We start from the raw sequence: 13,429 nt of genomic DNA, 5'->3' as shown, positions 1-13,429 counted from the left end.
TTATTCTTAACTTCCCCCTGTCTATTTTGTACCAACCAGTTATGCTTCTTAATCCCTGTGCCATTTCCCCATTTCTCCCCCTTCCACCTCCTAGCTGATAACCCTTCAAATGATCCCTATACCTATGATTCTGTTCCTATTCTGGTTGTTTGCTTAGTTTGTTTTTATTTTTTATATTCAGTTGTTGATAGTTGTGGGTTTGTTGTCATTTTAATGTTCATAGTTTTGATCATCTTTTTCTTAAATAAGTCCCTTTAACATTTCATGTAATAATGGCTTCGTGATGATGAACTCCTTTAGCTTTACCTTGTCTGGGAAGCACTTTTTCTGCCCTTGCATTCTAAATGATAGCTTTGCTGGAGAGAGCAGTCTCGGTTGTAGGTCCCAGCTTTTCATCACTTTGAATACTTCTTGCCATTCCCTTCTTGCCTGCAAAGTTTCTTTTGAGAAATCAGCTGATAGTCTTATAGGAACTCCTTTGTAGCTAACTCTTCTTTTCTCTTGCTGCCCTTATGATTCTCATTCTCTTTAAATTTTGGCATCTTAATTATGATGTGTCTTGGTGTGGTCCTGTTTGGGTCTAGCTTGTTTGGGACTCTTTGTGCTTCCTGGACTTGTATGTCTATTTCCCTTGCCAAATCTGGGAAGTTTTCCTTCATTATTTTTCACATAAGTTTTCAATTTCTTGCTCTCCCTCTTCTCCTTCTGACACCCTTATGATTTAGATGCTGGCACATTTAAAGTTGTCCAAAGGTTCCTAAGCTTCTCCTCCTTTTTGTTTGTTTGTTTTTTATTTCAATTGTTGTTTCTTCATTCTGTACTGGTCAATTGTTTATTTCTTCCTTATGTTCCAAATCGTTTATTTGAACCCCGGTTTTCTTCCCTTCACCATTGGTTTTATGTGGATTTTCCTTTGTTTCAATTAGCATAGCCATCACTTCCTCCCTTCTGTGTTTGCCTTGCTCAAGCATATCTGTCAAGTCTGTGAGCATCTTTATCAGCAGTGTTTTGAACTCTATGTCTGTTAGGTTGGGTATCTCCTTGTTGTTTATTTCTCCCACTGGAACCTTGATCCATTCCCTCTTTTGGGCCATACTTCTCTGTCTCATCATCTCAACAGCCTCCTGTGTTTGTTTGCCTCTGTGTCTTAGGTAGAGCTTTCACACCTGTTATGTTGTAAGGAGTGGAACGTTAGGTGTTCATCAGTACAGGGTGACCTGTTTCACCACTTTGTAGTGCTGTATGTGGGGGAGAGGTCTGAGAGGGAACATGCCACTTACCCCTTTTCTAGGCGCTTCTCCCGCTTCCTGTATGGGACTAACACCTCTCTAGCTGTTGCCCTGGCCGTCGTTCCCAGAGTGAGTGAGTCTTCGGATGTTCTAGGACCACTGGGGCCCTTTAAAGAAGCAGACTCTGCTAAGAGACCAGCAGTGTCTTCCTCTGTGCCAACCCCCACTGGTTTGCACAGTCAGAAGCAATGAGGCTTTATTTTCCCCGGCATTGGACCGTGAGCTGCGCAGTCTGGTCAGGTGCTGGGAGTGCTCCCCAGGTGTCCCTCACTTCTTTTAAAAACATGTGACTGCGCTTTCTGCCAGCCTGATGCTGCTTCCACCGCTGCTGCCACACTGCTTCCTCTCCACCCTGGCTCCACCCCTCCTACCTGTCTGGGTGAATATTTCTTCTTTATATCTTTGTTTATTGGACTGCCATGCGGCTTGATTTTCTGGAACTTCTGGTTGTTTCTAGTTTTGAGATAGTTGTATTCCTTCTTAGTTGTAGAGGGAGATGCAGCATGTCTATCTAGGCCTCCATCTTGGCCGGAAGAGACAGTCTTAGAGTTCTTAATGTTACCTTTATTATTATTTTATTATAACTTTAGCAGGCTTGTGGGATGAATATTTGTCCTCCAACAGTGTCTTTAATGGAAACTACTGACACAAACAAATGCCCCATATTATGTAGAGGAGAGATTAAGTATTTTTGAGGCTTGCTTGTTTAAAACATTAGTATTACTCTTTTAATCTGGCTGAGTAAATTGAAAATAGACTAAAATATTTGCAGCCACATGGATATAATCAATAATTCTGCATGCTTCAAAATACGTGAATTTTATTGATGACTAATAAGCATGACTTGGCACAAAAATAACCCATTGCAGCGGCTTCCCTATTTTAGTTTAGAGACCACCCTGGCTCCTGGAAGCACAGCCCTGCGGCCACCAGCTCCCTTATCAGGGCTGGAAAGATGATGGGAGGGGGAGATGGAAGTAGGTCAGATACTCTGGCAAGTGTGGCAGGAATCAAGTTGTAAATAACTCAGTAAATGTTAGAAAATGGGACAGGTGGCATTTGAAATAATAAGCAAGCCCTCTCAGAGCAGCCATTCCTCCTAACCTTTCGGAAAATTACACTGACCTGCATCTTAGCAAAGGGTATTTATCAAAAGGAGAGCTGGTTATATTCATAGAATGCATGGTGAGAAGGGATTTACGACGGGAGGCTTGACATGTGTAAGGGCTTGGCGACTTCAAGGTGAGCTCGTATGATGTTGAAATTGCTTCCTATTCAAACATATTTTGGGAAAGGCCTAGAGTGATGGGAGCAGACTCAGACATCTTTTTCCATATTTGTGGAATTATTGTAAACAAAAATAACTTTGTCAACTTGAAGAAGAATGCTATGTCTAGCCCAGTAGCTGTTACTCAGCTCCAGCCAATTGTAGTTATGTGGGAACATAGACCCCATGTTCCACAACTTTTTGTTTATTTCATTCCCCCATCCCACTCCCCGAGAAAGACTAGTTCTAGAATATACATGTCTCCATTTAGAACTTTTGAAAATGAGGGTGTCTTTACAAACATTTTTTAGTGTTATTATGAAAAGTTTTTAAATTTTTTTTATTGTTTATGCTATTACAGTTGTCCCACTTTTCTCCCCTTTGACCGCCTCCACCCAGCTCACCTCCCACTTCCATAGTCAATCCCCACATCATTGTCCATGTCCATGGATCCTTCATATATGTTCTTTGAGTAATCCCTTCACCTTCTTTCAGTCAGCATTATGCTAGTCAACCATGTAGGTCTCAAAATAAAAGTCTCTTGCTATGTGGGAGGAACCAGTTTGTGACTTTTGATATTGTGAACTCAAGCAAGTCCAAGCTGGAAAGTGCTTTGGAAGCATGTCATAGTAATGTTTTTCAAACTTTGGTTTGGGACATATTATAAGATTGTGACATTAATTTACTGAGGCAATGGTTGCTTTTTAAATTTTTTAAATAAAATAGAAAATGTCAGAAGGTATCACATGCTGTGTGATCCTTAATTTTATGTGTCAACCTGACTGGGCTAAGGGATGCCAAGATAGCTGTCTAACATTATTTCTGGGTGTGTTTATGAGGGTGTTTCCAGAAGAGGTTAGCATCTGAACAAAAAATGAGTGACGAAGATGGTCCTCGTCAATGTGGGTAGGCATCATCCAGTCCATTGGGGGCCTGAATATAACAAAGTGACGAGAAAAGTGAATCCACTCTCTCTACTTGAGCTGGGACACCTGTCTTCTCCTGCCCTCAGACATCAGCACTCCTGGTCTTGGGCCTTCAGACTCAGGTGGGGATTTACACTATCAGCTCTCTGATCTCAAGCCTTTGAACTTGAACTAAAATATACCAATGGTTTTCCTCATTCTGTAGCTTGCAGATAGCAAATAGTTTGACTCCATTTCTATAATAAATAAATCCTATCTCTCCATACCTATCTATCTATCTAATCATCTATATTATATTGGTTTGTTTCTCTGGAGACCCCTGACTAATACATGCAAAACCCAAATATTTAAGGCATATCCATTGTAGTGGCAGAAGCCAGTAGAAAGTCTATCTTATTTAACATCTCTGCTTCTCCCCTGGTAACCTCACAGAAAAATGTGAAAACCATGGGTCTAGGGGATTAAGGGCTGTTTCCATTGTGGTTGGAATTTGCTGTGGTTGGAATCTGCTGATGCTTCTGTGCTTCTTCATTGAGATGTGTAGCCTTGTGATGGGCATGGAAAACCTTTAGGCCAGTAGCTTGGTGAAAGCCCTACAGGAGGAGAATTCAATTCCTCAGCCCATCCAGGTGAGAAGATCCTGAGAAATGGCTTATGGCAACCAAAGACACAGGAAGCCAGCTGTGTTTAATTAAAACACCATTTAATTCATGAGAAACATGAGACTCACCTGATATGGAAACTTACCTGTATATACTGCCCATCAGGGCAACTCTTCCTCTGTATCACTTGTGGTCAGAAGGCTGTTTAATGGAACTAAAGAACAAAGGGAATTGGATTCTCTCAACTGGTATTACTTTCTGGTGCTAGTGGTTTTGAGTGTGAATGTAGGAGGGAGGGTCAACTTTCCCCATTGCTCCAGCATTGTCTGGAGCCCCTTCTTTCCTGAACAGAGGTGTGACTATAGCTTTCCAGGATGTAATTTCTGCCCACTTATTTTACAAAGGAGGAAATGAAAGTGCGAGAGGCTAAGTGTCTGTAAAAAGACTTCCCCATCTCTCCCGTTTGGCTCTTAGCTGCACAAAGCTATGCAACCGTCTTACCCAGACAAGCCTTCTCCCCGGGATTGAAAACACGGATGCCAACAGATCCCCCTTTTTTCACTGTACAGTTTTAACTACCTAGAAAGATTGTTCTTTCTTCTTGTTTCAAAATTCCTGAAGAAGGAACTCATTGGCTCAACTAAAATGAGGAACTCGCCCCGGCCAGTCAGGTGGGATGCTGCGATGCATCGAAGTGTGGCAGCTCCAGTGGGAGCCAATGGGTGGAGTGGGGAAGGGGGTCATTCATGCCACAAATAAAGGTAGGGCTTTGGTGATAATTTCAGATAGGACACAAAAGCAGGTATTTGCTCTAAGAACCTATTATTAAGCATAGAGCCTTACCTTCTCAAAATCTCATCATAGGACCACATTTACTCATGTATTACTTTATGTATTTTGTCCCTGGCTGGTTTGGCTCAGTGGATTGAGCGTCGGCCTGCGAGCTAAGTGTCGCTGGTTCGATCTTCCAGTCAGGGTACATCAGAGAAGGAAAACTCTGACTCCAAAAAACCTCCGCTGCCTTGCGGCATACCTCTTCAGGGGAAAGGCTAGGGGAGTAAACCCCGACAGAAAATCCGGAGCCGGAGTCCCTAAGGCGGTTTGACGTTGTAGTCAACACCGGCAACTCTTGCGGCGTACCTGAAGCCAAGCTGTATTGACTCCGTCTTTCCCTTGGACCCTTCAGCTGCGAAGAGAGGGGGGGTCTGCTGCATGGGCAACAGCAGACCCTCCATATCACCCCGCCCAGGCTCTGTAGCTTCAGCTTCACTGGAGAGGACACTCCAGCGTCATCGCAAGATGTCGATTCAACACGGGAGGAGACAGATACCGTGTCACTCCCAAGTCGGACTGCACAGCCATTCTCGGCGGTGCAGATAGACTCTCAAGAAGCTACACCATCGTCTCTCGAGACGGACGGCTGCCGACAACGACAACTTTATGTATTTATTCATTCAAACATTATTTAACAACCACTTAGACGATAACTAATCATTGTAACATTTTTCTTGATTCCAAAACATTGAGTCAAATTTGAACAGGACAGAGAATAAAGAGAGATGTGATGGTGCTTAACAGAAACAAGCAAACAAACAAACAACAACAAAAAGACAGTACATTTTGCTCTAAGTGCCTAATATGCTGTGTCATATCTGTTTATCTGTTTCCCTTTACCAGGCTGGATATTTCATCAGAGAAGAAATTCCATCTTATTTATTCTCATAAAATCCTTGCAGAATCTCTAATATATATTTAGGTGTAAACAGTATCGTGGGGGGTTAAGAACACCAGCTCTGAAGCCAGACACAGTGGATTCAAATCTCGGCTTCTCCACTTCCTAGATATCTGACCTTGGGAAAGTTACTTAACTTCTCTGTGCTTAAGTTCTTCTTTTATGAAGTGGGGAAACTTACCTTGCCTCATAGGGCATGTAATAACCCTGTAGGTATTATATGTATTAATATATGTCAACTACTTTGAATAGTGCAATGATCCTGAGCAGTATCATGTTCTTCAAAGGAAGAATAGGATAATGCTGATGGGGGGCCTGTTTGGCTTTGGGGCTAATGCAGAGCACCTTGTTTCTTTTCTGGTACAACAAGACACTGCATTTAGAACACTATTCAACCTCATAGTGTCACACAGAATGCATTTTTCTTCCCTGCCCCTTCACCTGGAGGGCAAGAGGCAATGAAGCAATCAAACTTCAAATAAAAGTTGCAATAGAATTTTCTTTTCCTCTTCAAAGAGTCTTTCAGCTGTGACATTCTGTGCAGTTTCTGCATAGAGGGTATTGATGATGTGCCATATTTCATTATATTCAGCACTCTACTTTGTGAACAAAGAGAGAGAAAGCTCTGCTAACACGCTTGGGGAACCCACTCTCTGTTATCCAAGTGGAGAGTATCCAGGTGGAAATGCCACCTGTGGATAGAGCTGGGTTATAGCCAAGAAGGGAAACTTCAGCTGGGCTGATCTCAAAGAGACCTGAGTTTCTGCACCAGGCAGTGAAACCTGGGACTGCTCTTGAAAATTAACCTGCCATCAAGTGTAGACTCTAGGACTGTTTTTTTCAACTTGAACATGCCTATAAATCACCTGGGGATGTTTTTAATATCCAGATTCTGATTCAATAGAACTGAGGTAGAGTCTGGGATTCTCTCTTCCGAACAGGTGCCCAGGTGAGGGTGAAGTTGGTCCATGGACTACACTTTGAGTAGCAAGGATGTAGCATATCCCTCCATCTTCCTGGCTTACTTGGCATGTTTACTTATTCTGACATTGCTCTCTCAGATTAACCACATTGTAGGGCTTGATTTTTCCTCTGTTTTTCTATACAAATATTTGGCAAATGTGTATTGAGCATCAATTCTATTCCTAAATTGTTATAACACATGAATTCATTCCAGACTAGTATTTCTCAGCCTTGGCAATATTGACATTTTGGGCTGGACAGTTCTTTGTTTAGGGGGCTGTCTTGAGCATTATACAATGTTTAGCAACATCTCTGGCCTATACCCACTAGGTATCAGTAGCGTTCCCTCCCCTAAACTGTGACAAACAAAAATGCCTTCAGACATTGTTCATTGTCCCCTGTGAGACAAAATTGCCTCAGTGGCGAACCACTGACTCAATTCAAAATTGGTGATTTGTGACAATGGAAGCTACCAGCATATCAAGTATATGCTTATTCAGACATAGTGTTGCATGTATAAAATGCTTGCATGTGTGTGATTTTAGTCCGAGCCTTTCTAGGATGCTGATTTTCCTAGACAGAAGGACTGACGTTTTGTGGTAGAACTGAGACTTGAACCCAGGTCTTCTGGGACCAAACTCTGAGCTCTGGCCACTGTGGTATACTGCTGTCTCTGTGCTTTCTTGCCTATCTTTGGCTTAGAGGAGCTGCTGGGCATACTTGCTTTAGTGTTTTTCTCATTCAGACTATAGTAATAACATAACAATTATAATCTTTCTTCATGCATTTAAAGAGGTAGATTAGTACAGTGATTAAGAGCTGTCTGGAACTTCAGAGGTAGTTCTGGTGCCACTAGTAGTTATTTTAACTCTGTCTTTGTCCATTCAGGCTGCTGTTAACAATATACCCTTGACTGGGTAGCTTATTGACAACAGAAATTTATGTCTTAGAGTTCTGGAGGCTTAAGTGTCCAAGATCAGGATGCCAGCAGGTACGGTGTCTGATGCAGACCCACCTCCTCATTCATAGACTGCATCTTCTCCATGTTGTCACATGGTGGAAGGGGGTGGGAGCTCTCTGGGGTCTCTTAGATAAGGGCACTATCGCATTCATAAGGCTCCACCCTCATGAACTAATAACTTCCCAAAGGCCCTGCCTCCAAATACCATCACATTGGGATTAGATTTCAACCTAAGAATTGGGGAGAGGGCACAAACAATCAGACCACAGCACTCTGTGTGTCCACTTAATCATATATGAAATGTGGTAAGAGTAAGTATCTCGTGGTGGTGCTGGTGGTGGTGGCAGTGGGAGGAGATAGAAGTGTGCCTGAGGCCAATGCATATACATAGACTAATTTACTACTTCCTCTTTGTTTAACCCCACTGGTTTTTCTCACTATTTACGACCACATGGTAGTCATATCCCGCCAGTTTCTTTCCATCCTTTCCCTTCCAGGATTCTGACTGATGGACTCACACAAAGCTCATGGTTCTATTTGGTTGATAGCTGCCCAGTCCCCCTAAACACATCTAAATCAGAGTCTTCCTTAAATGTTTAATAGCACATGACCTGAGACTGAGTAGAGCCTTCCACTCTTTCTCCTTGAAATTGAAGATAGTTGATAGATCAAGTTTAACTTGAGTTACAAATCCAGTTGCAGGGAAGAGGCCCATAGGCCTCTAGGACACAGAAGATCGAAGGATGTGTTCAAAGAGAAAGTGATGAACAGTGAGTCCTACCTCGAGGCACCCTGCCCCTGCCCTTTAGTGAACCCTGATCCAGTGGGTGTTGCGCTCTGGCCAATTGTGTGAGTCCTTTCCTTCTTTCTTTGGGAGGACGAAGGAGTGGAGAGACAGTAACTTCCTTCGCACAAGTGTTATTTTCTCCTCTATGAGTCAAGTAGGAAATGTAGGATAAGGAGAAGGGTCTGCCCTTAACATTCACCTTCTTTTCCAAGAGGGAGAAAATTGACCTCATTTTCCCTTTACCTAAAGTCAATTTTCATCCCTTTGACACCTTGTTACTCTTCACTCACTCGATCGTTTAATTGCTTCATCCAGGTAATTGCTTCACCAGGTGGCTGGCGGGGATTACAACTGCTCCTCATTGGACCCCCTCTGCTTCCAGCAATTATCCCCATCTCCCCCTCAGAGCAGTGCCATATGCCAGAGTGGGACTTGTGGGGGACCTGGGACAGGCTTTAGCAGAAGTTTTAATTTAGTGTCATCATCGAGAACAATACCCTGTGTAAAATGCTCATGTAGAATATGTGTACATACAAAGGGAGGTTATATTGTCTTTCTTTTTAATTCCACCCCATTTTTGTTGTACATTTCTCTGCATCTTGCTATTTTTACTTAACAGTACCCATGGAACTCTGGTAAAGAATTTCAATGGCATTCTAAGTACAATAGAAAGCTATTGGAAGTTTTTGAACATGGAAGGTATATTTTGTCCTTTCAAAGATTATTCCAGATCAAGTTCAAAAGCATCTGTAATGAAACATTCATAGACCCCAGCCTCTCAATCCTGCTGAGACCTCCAGTTCTTAGTTTCTTAGACCAACATCCTATGTTTTCTAGACCCCAGTGCTGACCCCTCCAAATATTTTCACACCCAGACTATCTGCCACCCAGCCACCTCCACCCCAAAGATTCTATCACTCTGGGTTCTCTTTGTACTCACCTGTAATTCCTATATCTGAAGAACTGACTTCTTTTGAAGTCTACTTTGAAGTCTTAGGCCTTTGAATTATTTTCACCTCTTATTTTTCGGGAAAATTCCTAATGGAATTTCATAAGCATCAGTAACAGTTTGCTACTAGCAAATACACCCTGCCAGTGTTGTTTCAGTGGATGAGTGAATTTAGGATTGAAAAGAATCTTGGGGGTCATATAATTGCCCCACCAGGGCAAGAATCAATTTTTAGGGCTATTTAAGGGCCATCAAATTAATATTTCCAGGGACTGGAAACTGAGTTTATTTCATCATTGAACAGCCTTAACTGTTAGATTTTTTTTCTTATATTTTGCCTTTTAAAGGGTTACTATTCTCAGTCTCAAACTTATACGTCTATCATTGCATTCCCATTTTACTTCCTAATATCTAATTGTAATTTCCCCAGCCACAATGATTGTTTTCTCATAAAGCAGATGCACGGTTTTATTATAGCTATATTGAGGTATTATATAATTGATATACAATAGACTGTACATATTTAAAGTGTAAAATTGTATGAATCTTGACCTATCTTTACCCCTGTAAAATCATCACCACAATAAAAATAGTGACTATATCCATCACCCCCCAAATTTCCTTATGTCCCTTTTTAGTCTCTCCTTCTTACACCTCCTCTTTCCATCCTTAGGAAGGCCTGATCTGCCTTCTGTCATTATAGCTTACTTTGCATTTTCTAGAATTTTATATAGATGGACTCAAACAATATGCACTCTATTCTTGGCGAGTTACTTTTACTTAACATCATTGCTTTGAGATTCCTCAATGTCATTATTGTATGTATCAATAATTCTTTGCTTTTTATTGCTGAGTAGTATTCTACAGTATAGATGTACCACAAGGTATTAATCTATTTACTTGTTTAAGAATATCTGGCTGTTTCTGGCTTTGGGCTATCACAAATAAAGCTTCTATGAATATTTGGATAAAAAGTCCATATGAACATACACTTTCATTTCTCTCGAATACTGAGGACTGGAGTGGCTGGATCATGTAGTAGGTTTATGTTTAACTTTTTAAGAAACTGCTGAATTGTTTTCCATGTGGTTGTAACATTTTACATTCCCATCAGCATCGTATGAGAGTTCCAGGTCTTACTCCTCCTCAGCACTCTACCTTGATATGGTTAATCTTTTTATTTTTTAAGCCATTCTCATTTTTGATCCTGTGATCTTAGAATACACTGGACACATCTTGATTCCCCAAAGATCTGCAACAGTTGCACCACTGTTTTTGAGGATTTGAAGCTGCCTGGTTATATTGAATTAACTCTTCAACAAAAATTATTGCAACCTAATATGTACCAAGTTTTGTGTTACTCAGGATACTTGGATGAAGGCTCCTAGGTCATTTTCTAGCAAACAATTCCAGGACTTAAGACATGGATTGTAATGGAGTGGAAGTGGGAGCTGTAAAACAGCATGATGTTTTTGTTCAATATTTCTTGGGTACAGGGTGCAGGCAGCAAGAACAAAGGTGAGACACGTGCCTTGTGCGCCATACTAAAGGGTTGGTGACTGGAGAATTTTGAGGAGTGGCATGACATGATTGCATTTGTACTTTATAAAGTTCACTCTGACAGTGAAAAATGAAAAGCTTCTGTTTCTCCTGAGATACAGGCCCTGCCACATTTCTCTGCTGATTTATCTTCTTATTTAGATTCCCTTCAGTGGATTTGGAACCTTCCTCTTTCTTTTAAATTTTGCACATCTTTGACTTGAAAATTCAAAATGGTTCTAACTGTGCTTGGGTTCTCATTGCTGTGTCCTGTGGGTAGGACTCTGGTTTCTAAGGTATCCGTGCTGAAAGGGAATTTGTGTCCTTATAGAAATGGCCTTTGCTTGGGCTGCCATATTACTTGCCAGAAACCTGCAGGGGTACAATTTCTTGGGTTGTCCATTTGGCAAGATGATGACAGAAGCCATCTGGATAAACAGAGGCAAAGTGAAGGGAGAGGACCAGACCTGGGTCTTTCATTTGTGTGCCTGTGCAGTGCTGACATGTAGCAGGATACACTGGTGTGGTTGCCCTGTTGTTCAAATGTTAAAAGACTTCCATATTGGTTGGTATATAGAGGCTTTTCTGTGCACCCCAGTTACTGGGGCTTCCTGCCTGCACAAATGGGGTGCTGGGACCTGGCTCTAATGCCACTGCTGGCTTACTTCCCAATTGCTCAGTACTTATACCATAGTAGTTATTGTGGTTATTAAATATTTTAAATTTACACCCTTTTTAAAAAACACAAATATGCAACCTAAGGAAAGATGATACCAGCCTGATCTAGAATATATCAGGCTATGATAGAGGTGGCACTTATGTATTTAGAAACAAAAACACACACACTAGAATCTCTCTGTAAATCAGCATAAATATTTCACCAAAAAATTAGTGGTTTCTGAAGGGAAACATCATCATGGACAATCACTCAAGCAAATCTAAATGATCACCTTAGCTGTGGTTTATATTTTGTAGAAAATTAAGAGATTCCATGTCAACTTCCAAGTCAGTGGCTGATTTTTCAGAACAAGGACTGTTTCCTTTTATCCTGGCTACCAGTTGTTTTGGAACCACAGTTAAAGTAAATTTTGTTGTTGTTGTTGTTAACTTCAGTATAATTTCATCACACTTGATTTTAGACACTAAAATTGCCCATAATTGTGTCAGTCCTATCTCTATGGTAATATGGACAATTATAATGGATTATCTTTTTTTCTCCCCCCTGGTCATTTGTTGATGCCTTTTTTGTTGTAAGGATGTGAAAACATAAGGCAATTTCACCAATTACTGGTAATGTTATTCAGATATTTAATTTATTTTCTGCATGCATAATCAGCCATAAATACATTTTAGCTAATGGAGATGACAAGGGTGTAATATAATTTGAGCCCAAACAAATTTAAAATAACATTAAGAAGTAAATACAAAACCATAGAAAGGAAAGAAATAGGGAACTCAGTCTGTCTTTAGTTTTTCTATGCCAAATCTTCTAATATGGTCTTGGTCTTTTGGGTTAATCTGTCCTTTGAGTTAATATAAAGTGATGAAAGGGCCTAGTAAATGCATGGTGCATAGTAGGTGCTTAATAAGTAGCTGTTCCCTTTTTTCCCTCTAAAACTGATGGACTATGAACTTGGTGTTTGCTATGAATTGACCATTAATGCTACCCAATTTCAAATGGTGCAGCTTGACCCACCAATGTCATGGTAATAGAATGTGGGGTCTTGGAGAGATAATTAGGTCATGAGAGTGGAACCTCTTGAATAGGATTAGTGCCCTTTTAAGAAGAGACATGACAGGGATGACCTCTTTCTCTCAGCCCTGTGAGGATACAGGGAGAAGATGTCCATTTGCAAACCAGACACCAGATCTGCGGGCACCTTGTTCTTAGAGTTCCCAGCCTTCAGAACTGTGAGTAAATAAACGTTTGATGTTTAAGCCCCTGGTCTGTGGTATTTTTGTTATAGCAGCCTGAACTGACTAAATACTGTTTCATCTGAGACTACTCAAACTCTCCCCTTTGCACTCTTGCCTGGTGGTCAAACTGTAGCGTGCAGAAAGAAGATACTGTACCAACCTCAGGAATGTTAGAATTAGAGTCAGACCTAAGTCAAGAGAAAAAGAAAAATACAAAAATGGAATTTTCTCTTTCTCATCCCCAGACAGTGCCCCCAAACAAAAGTCATCCTGGTGCAACCCTATCTGATCTCCATCGCATGTTCTGAGTGCCTGTCTGCCACAAATTCCAATGAGGGGCTACCATTACATGTTGCAGTCTTGAGTATGCACAGGCCATGCTGATGCAGGCAAATTTCTTCTTGTTAGAGAAGCTGCCCAGCAGCTGCCAACTTCTCTCTAAAACCCTTCCTTTCTGAATACTGATTATGCCATGGAGAAATTAATTTAATTGCTAA

Source organism: Furipterus horrens, unplaced genomic scaffold (genome assembly GCF_987537825.1).
Source record: "Furipterus horrens unplaced genomic scaffold, mFurHor1.1.pri manual_scaffold_5, whole genome shotgun sequence".
Lineage (NCBI taxonomy): Eukaryota > Metazoa > Chordata > Mammalia > Chiroptera > Furipteridae > Furipterus > Furipterus horrens.
This window is presented reverse-complemented; position numbering follows the sequence as displayed.